This window comes from Cebus imitator, unplaced genomic scaffold (assembly GCF_001604975.1).
Source record: "Cebus imitator isolate Cc_AM_T3 unplaced genomic scaffold, Cebus_imitator-1.0 Scaffold424, whole genome shotgun sequence".
NCBI lineage: Eukaryota > Metazoa > Chordata > Mammalia > Primates > Cebidae > Cebus > Cebus imitator.
The window spans coordinates 1453825-1461153 of NW_016107739.1; the positions used below are offsets into that span (position 1 = coordinate 1453825).

At 39.3% G+C, this 7329-nt stretch overlaps 1 long non-coding RNA gene across 1 annotated transcript in view; it reads left to right on the top strand.

Annotated features, from left to right (window-relative positions):
- Positions 1–3395: 3395 nt before the first annotated feature.
- LOC108290133 overlaps positions 3396–7329 on the top strand; it is an 8273-nt gene continuing 4339 nt past the window's right edge. The window contains exon 1 of the long non-coding RNA XR_001819451.2: positions 3396–3407. This is a non-coding gene — a long non-coding RNA (uncharacterized LOC108290133). The remainder of the gene's footprint in view (positions 3408–7329) is intronic.

Genomic DNA, 7329 nt, shown 5'->3' on the forward strand with positions numbered 1-7329 from the left:
ATTTTTGTATTTTTAGTAGAGATGGGGTTTCATGTTGACCAGGATGGTCTTGATCTCTTGACCCTGTGATCCACCCGCCTCGGCCTCCCAAAGTGCTGGGATTACAGGCTTGAGCCACCACACCCAGCCACAACATCATATTTTTTAAACAGTTAAATCCATAATTTAAAACCATCTCATGGTCCGAGTGCAGTGGCCCATGCCTATAATCTCAGAACTGTGGAAGGCTAAGGAGGGAGGAATTGCTTGAGCCCAGGAGTTCAAGACCAGCAAGGGGAACATAGCAACATCTTGTCTCTAAAATAGTTAAGTAACTAAGTTTAATTAAACCTTCTCATGAAGAAAGCTCTAGGCCCACATGGCTACACAACTGAATTATATTCAAACACTTAAAAAGGAAATAATAGGCTGGGTGCGGTGGCTCATGCCTGTAATCCCAGCACTTTGGGAGGCTGAAGTGGGCAGATCACAAGGTCAGGAGTTCAAGACCAGCCTGACCAGCATGGTGAAACCCCGTCTCTACTTAAAAATACAAAAATTAGCCAGGCGTGGTGGTGTACACCTGTAATCCCAGCTACTTGGGAGGCTGAGGCCAGAGAATTGCTTGAACCGGGGAGGCAGAGGTTGTGGTGAGCCAAGAGCATGCCACTGTACTCCAGCCTGAAGGACAGAGCGAGACTCCATCTCAAAAAATAAAAAAATAAAAATAAAATGGAAATAATATCAATCTTAGAGAAACTCTCAAAAAATAATATCCTGTGCCTGTTGAAATATTTCTATCTTTAAAAATATGTCTTTTCCCATTGACCTAAGTCATAATTAAAATATGCATTCATGTGTTACGTTGGTTGCTATGTCTTTTAATTTTCCTTTAATCCATAATGTCCCCTCTCCTTTTTTGTGAGACAGAGTTTCACTCTGTCACCCAGGTTGGAGTGCAGTAGCATGACCTTGGCTCACTGCAACCTCTGCCTCCCAGTTCAAGCAGTTCTCCTGCCTCAGCCTCCCAAGTAGCTGGAATTACAGGCTCATGGCACCATTCCCAGCTAATGTTTGTGTTGTTAGTGGACATGGGGTTTCACCATGTTGGCCAGGCTGGTCTCAAGCTCCTGACCTCAAGTAATCTGCCCGCCTTGACCTCCCAAAGTGCTGGGATTACAGGTGTGAGCCACTACACCCAGCCTCTCTTTGTAATTTTGGAGTACACAATACATTATTATTAGCTACAGTCATCATTTGTACAATAGATCACCAGAACTTATTTGTGTCTAACTGAAACTTTGTACCCTTTTGTTAACATCTCCCATTCCTCATAGCCAGCCCCAGATAACCACCGTTCTACTCTGTGCTTCTCAGTTTGACTGTTTTTAGAGTCCACAAATAAGATCCTGCAATATTTGTCTTTTTTTTTTTTGAGACAGAGTTTCACTCTTGTTACCCAGGCTGGAGTGCAATGGCACAATCTCGGCTCACTGCAACCTCCGCCTCCTGGGTTCAGGCAATTCTCCTGCCTCAACCTCCTGAGTAGCTGGGATTACAGGCACACGCCACCATGCCCAGCTAATGTTTTGTATTTTTAGTAGAGACGGGGTTTCACCATGTTGACCAGGATGGTCTCGATCTCTTGACATCGTGATCCACCCGCCTCAGCCTCCCAAAGTGCTGGGATTACAGGCTTGAGCCACCGCGCCCGGCAGTATTTGTCTTTCTGTGCCTCGCTTATTTCACGTAGCATAATATTTTCCAAGTTTATTCATGCTGTCACAAATGACAGGATTTCCTTCTTTTAAAGAGCTGAATAGTATTCCATTGTGTGCATGTGCATTTTCTTTATCCATTAATCTGTTAATGGACATTTAGATTTATTTCATATCTTGGCTATTGTAAATAATGCTTCATTGAACATGGGAGTACAGATATGTTTTTCACATACTGTTTTCATTTTCTTTGGATATATACTTAGAAGCAGAATTGCCAAATCATGTGATAGTTCTGTTTTTAATTTTTTGAAGAGGAATCTTCATACCATTTTCCATAATGACTGTATTAATTTACATTCCCACCAGCAATATATGAGTTCCTTTTCTCTGTATCCTCTCCAAACTTGTCTTTCATCTTTTTGACAGTAGTTCTTCTAACAGGTGTGAGGTGGTGTTTAATTAATTTGCATGTCCCTGATGATTAGAAATGTTGAACATTTTTCATATATATGTAGACTGTTTGTGTGTATTCTTTTGCTATGTGTCTACTGAAGTACTATGCCCATTTTGAAATCTGGTTGTTTTCTTGCAATTGAATTGAGTTCCTTATATATTATGGCTGTTAGCCCCTTATCAGATGTATGGTTTGCATATTTTCTTCTACTCCTTTGGTTGTCTCTTCACTTTGTTACTTGTTTCCTGTGCTATGCACCTTTTTAGTTTCCTGCAGTTCAATTTGTCTACCCATCCTTTTGTTGCCTGTGCTTTTGGAGCTATATTTTTAAAATCTTTGTAAATATCAGTGTCAAAAAGCTTTCGCTATGTTTTCTTCTAGTAGTTTACAGTTTCAGGTCTTAAATTTTAGTCTTTAATCGATTTTGAGTTGATTTTCGCATATGGGATGAGATAAGCGTCCAATTTGCTTCTTCTGTATGTGAATATCCAGTTTTCCCAGCATCATTTATGGAAGAGACTGTCCCTTTCCCACTGTATGTTTTTGGTACCTTCATCAAAGATCAATTGACCATAAAAAGGTGGATTTATTTCTGGGCTTTCTATTCTGTTCCATTGGGGATTTTTTTTAAGAGTTGTTAAAACAAATTTAAAACACAAGAAGAACAGAGGAGAATATTTGATAAAGATTGCATGTAGCCCACAAAGCCTGAAGTATTTACTATCCGGCCTTTTACAGAAAGTTTGCCCACCCCTGACCTAAAGACTTGATCCAATTTAAGTTTTATTTGTTTGTTTGTTTATATTTGCAAGAATACTTCACATAGTATTCTAAGTACACTAAGTATGTCCTACTGCATCACATTTGGAGGTATATACTGTAATGTTTCATTGTCACACTTTTAATAATGTTAAGATTAATCAGTGATTTCAGAGGTGTTAGCTGGTACATTGCTTATAAAGCTCTCTATTGTTATTTGTCCTAATGGTTTCAACATCCACTGATGATTGTTGCTTAGATGTTTCATTAAATATTGTAAAATGGTGATTTTCTACTTTCGTCATTCCCTTTGCATTTATTAGTTGGAATTCTTCTATGTAGAATAATAAGATTCAAGAACTATATTAACTATTTGATTACCCTGAAACTCATTTCAGGAAAGATGGGACAAATGCTTGGTTTTTTTTGCTACTATTTACCAATTTTTAGAGTAATAAATTGGTGTCCTAACAGTCTCCAGAAGTGACAATTAAGTGCTTTTTGTAGGTATATAATACTTACTATTTCTTAGAGGTTTATGTATTTAATGTTTCCAAAGATTACATATAATAGTTTCACTGCCCAAGTGTGCCAACTTCAGGGGCCCCTTAAAGTTGTTGCATGTATGTGTGCTCTTTTACAAAGTCCTTATTAGTATTTGATAGCTTCCTTGCTTTTTGGCACAGCAAGCTGTGCCATTTTGTACATTTCCTCCCTCAAATCTGGAATTGATCATTTCTCCAAGGAACCCTAGTTCCATTTGTGGCACCGCTCAGGCTGTTTGCACCTCCACACCACTGAAATACCATGTCACTGTCACCAAAGACTCCACCTTTCTAAATCCAGCAGTCACTCATCAGCTCTTATCTGAGTCATCTGTGGCTTCTGATAAGGTTAATCACTCTTTCCTCCTCCACGTGAATGTGCTTTCTTCACTTTTTTTTCCAAGAAACTATACTCTTGACTTTTCTCCTACCTTAGGCACCTCTCATTGGTCTCTGTTGCTAGTTTTTCCTCATCTTTTTAACCTCTTAATATTGGGTGCCTCACTGCTCAGTCTTGAATCTTTTTCTCACTTTTTATCTACATACACTTTCTTTGATTTGTTTGTTTTTGTTTTGTTTTGTTTTAGAGATGGGGTTTCACTGTGTTGGCCAGGCTAGTCTTGAACTCCTGACCTCAGGTGATCCACCCACCTCGACCTCCCAAAGAGCTGGGATTACAGGCGTGAGCTGCCAGGCCTGGCCATACACTTTCTTTGAGATGTCATCAGTTTTATGACTTTGAATACCATCAGCATGCCTATTATTCCTAAACTTACCTCTAATCTAAACAAATCCCCTGAATTCCAGACATTTACATTCAACTGCCTCCTAAACTTCTCCACTTAGATAACCAAAGGCATCTCAGACTTAACAGGTCTAAAAACAAGCTCCTAATCTTGCCAACATCTACTTCAACAAAAACTTGCTTCTTCATCTTGCAAATGATCATCTCATTGTTCCTTCACATCTTCGTATCATTTTTTATATCTCTCCCACACCCCACATCCAAATACTTGAGGAGATCCTGTTGGTTCTGCTTCAAATTATATCCAAAATCATAGCACTTTTTTTAGATAGAGTTTGGCTTTTTAATTGCCCAGGCTGGAGTGCAGTGGTACGATCTTGGTTTACTACAACCTCTACCTCCCAGGTTCAAGTGATTCTCCTGCCTCAGCCTCTGGAGTAGCTTGGATTCAGTCATGCGCCACCATGCCTGGCTAATTTTGTTTTTTGTTGTTGTTGTAGTTGTTTTTTAGTAGAGAAGGGGTTTCACCATGTTGACCAGGCTGGGCTCAAACTCCTGACCTCAGGTGATCCACTCACCTTGGCCTCTCAAAGTGTTAGGATTACAGGCATGAGCCACTGTGCGTGGCCTTTTTTCTTTTTGAGACAGAGTCTCGCTCTGTCACGAGGCTGGAGTGCAGCGGCATGATCTAGGCTCATGGCAACCATTTGAGCACTTCTTAAGACCCCCAGTGCTACAATCTGTGCAAACCACTATCATTTCTCTCTGGATTGTCGTGGTAACCGAACTGCTCTCTCTGCTTCTGCCTTGCCACTTCCCTTTGATCTTTTTTAATACAGCAGCCATTGTGTTTTTATTAAAATATAAGTCAAATTGTGTTGCTGCCTCTGCTAACACCTTCAAGTGGCTCCCTGTCTTGCTCAAAGTAAAAGCCAGAGACCATCACATGACTTACAAGTCTCTGTCATCTGGCTTCTGATTATCTCTCTGACATTTACTTTCAACCCCTCATTCTGCCCATGTTACTCCAGTCATAGGCCTCTTTATTGCTATTCTTCAAGACTACAAATCATGCTCCTTCGTAGGGGGTTTTGACTTGCTTTTCCCTCTGCTAAAATGCTCTTCTTTCAAATGTCTTCATAGCAACTCCTTATCTCTTCAGACATCATTTTCTCAGCCAGAGTCTCTCTATCACTCTATTTAAAATTGTAATTCTCCCCAACACTCCCTATTCCTTCTCCCTGCTTTCATTCTTCTCAACAGAACTGAAAACAATCTAACACACAATACGGTTGACTAATTTACGTGTTTGTCATCTGCCTCTACTACTATAAGTTATTTTCTATGAGGCCAGGGATTTTCATCTTATTTGTTTATTGCTATATTCCTAGCACCTACAAGAGTGTGTGACACATAATATTTTTTTTCTTTCTTACGTCAACTCCAGAAATAAATATTTTTTAAAATAAGTGGATCGATAGAGTTGTTGAGAGGATTAGATGAAACAATACATCCAAAGCCCTTAGCATAATGAACGGTAACTGTTGGTATTATCATTATTATTATGAACTGCTTTATTTCCTCTGTATGAATCCATTTACTAATCTAAGTCAACAGTGACTTTACAGAGGAGGGAAAGGGAATCAGCATAGTTAGGGACTATATGACTGATTTCTTCTGGGCTGTATGCATGTACACCTCCGTGGCCTATGTCAACGTGAGATTAGTAATAGGCTATTGATTTTTCCTTATAAGGCTGTTTGGAAAAATCTTTTCAAAATCTTCTTCATTACAAAGTCTCTTTTGTCTAAGTTCTTAATAAACATAAAATTCTTAATAAACATAAAATTCAAAATCATCATTACAAAGTCTCTTTTATCTAAATTCTTAATAAACATAAAATTCAGCCACAAGAGGAGCTCTCTCTCCTTCATAGCCATTACTTAAGAGAGAGGTCTTGTACCAATTCAGGTCTCAAAGGGGACATACCTCATAAAAATATCTCCCCTTGCAATTTATATATGTTACCATCAGGTGTCAGGAATGCTTAATAAGCGCCCAAGAAAGTCAAATAATTCACTTCTGCAGATTTAAAATTATGAATGGTGGCACTATTTTATAGCAAAACATCAGAACACCTTTCTTAGAACAGTTAAACTACTGCCAAATAGTCATTTTATTGTTTTTTTTATTTTAGTTTAGTGAAAGTTACCATTTGCTGTAATGAAGTCATATGATTTGTCAGATCTAGGCATATGAAATTATCAGTGAACAACAACAATAACAACAAATTCTACACCTTTATGGCATTCACATAGTGGGCAAGAGAAAAGATTCTAAAACCACACTATGTGAGTTTAAATTCTAGTGTTTGCTATTTATCAGCTAAGCAACACTGGACGACTTACTTAAACTCTTGTCTCTCAGCTGCCTTATCTATAAAATAAGGATGATAAAAGTACATACCCTTGGCCAGACGTGGTGGCTCACACTTGTAATCCTAGCACTTTGGGAGGCAGAGGCGGGTGGATCACCTGAGGTCGGGAGTTCAAGACCTGCCTGACCAACATGGAGAAACTCCATCTCTACTAAAAATACAAAATTAGCTGGGCATGGTGGTGCATGCCTGTAATCCCAGCTACTCGGGAGGCTGAGGCAGGAGAATCACTTGAACCCAGGAGGCGGAGGTTGCAGCGAGCTGAGATCACACCATTGCACTCCAGCCTGGGTAACAAGAATGAAACTCTGTCTCAAAAAGGAAAAAAAAGTACATACCCTTTTGTATTAATAATGAAATAAACATAGCTTATTGAATGTATAATAGATTATCTCATTTGCTAGTTCTGGCAGCTCTGTGAGGCAAATATTATCTCTGTTTCACAGCAGTAACTCATCCCTTACCTATGAGAGCAAAAGTCCTTGCCTATAGTGACCTGGGTAGTACATGGTGGAGCCAGGATTGTTTTACCCTGCTCACTGCATAACCAACATAATTATTATTTTTTTAAAGATGGGGTTTCACTATGATGGCCAGGCTGGTCTTGAACTCCTGACCTCAGGTGATCCGCCCACCTCAGCCTCCCAAAGTGCTAGGATTACAGGCATGAGCCACAACATAATTTTTTT